The 865-nt window shown below is 34.3% G+C and overlaps 1 non-coding gene across 1 annotated transcript; it reads right to left on the minus strand.

Annotated features, from left to right (window-relative positions):
• Window positions 1-570: 570 nt before the first annotated feature.
• Trnan-auu lies at window positions 571-644 on the minus strand. The gene has a single exon. It is a non-coding gene; the product is annotated as a tRNA-Asn (tRNA).
• Between the last annotated feature and the right edge of the window lie 221 nt (window positions 645-865).

Consider the following 865-nt stretch of genomic DNA (forward strand, 5'->3'; position numbering starts at 1 on the left):
AAGTGATATTACTGATTACATTGCATAATACTTATTATAACGTTTGACTGATCAGAACGTTATAATGGATAAGAGTTATCATTATTATAATAGGTGAAAATAAACAAATGAAGAACTTGATTTACATTATAGCCTACGATATTAATTACAAAAATTTACAAGTAACATTACAAACAATAGAGGGTTTGTGGGGGCGTCGGTGATCGCAACGGTTTAGGTGTGTCCCGTGAGAAGATGTCAGTACTTCAGAAGGTTATTCTGCATCTCAAATGGGGCAAAAACTTCTCTAAAGTTCAGTCTAATTCTCAGTTGTATTCGACATATTTCACATTTCATGTTGCTTCAACCTTTGACGACTTTATTCCACAAACACCCTCGTATCTCATAAAATATCAATTCTATTGTAAATCTGATTACACTAATAGAAATATCATTAAAAATCCCGTAAGATTCATTTGTTTTTATTGATTTATCGTAACCTTAAGCAAGCATATTGCATAAAATAAATTAGAACTTCTTTCAATTAATTATTCTTTTTATGTAAGGTCTTGGTTGAAATGAAAAAGTTAGTGTCACGAGCGGGATTCGAACCCACGACCTTCGGCTCAATACGCCGCTGCTCTAACCACTTGAGCTATCGTGACTTCGATCGCCCATGCCACAAACTTCTCATTGGCTCAAGTGGCTAGAGCAGCGGCGTATTGAGCCGAAGGTCGTGGGTTCGAATCCCGCTCGTTACACTAACTTTTTCGTTTCAACCAAGTTCTTACATAAAAAGAATAATTAATTGAAAGAAATAATTTGGTCAATAGGCCACTAAATATAATGGATATAATAAATGTTTTAAAAAGGGTGTTTAAAAACT

The sequence above is a fragment of the Cimex lectularius genome, unplaced genomic scaffold, assembly GCF_000648675.2.
Source record: "Cimex lectularius strain Harlan isolate CLEC.00 unplaced genomic scaffold, Clec_2.1 scaffold376, whole genome shotgun sequence".
NCBI lineage: Eukaryota > Metazoa > Arthropoda > Insecta > Hemiptera > Cimicidae > Cimex > Cimex lectularius.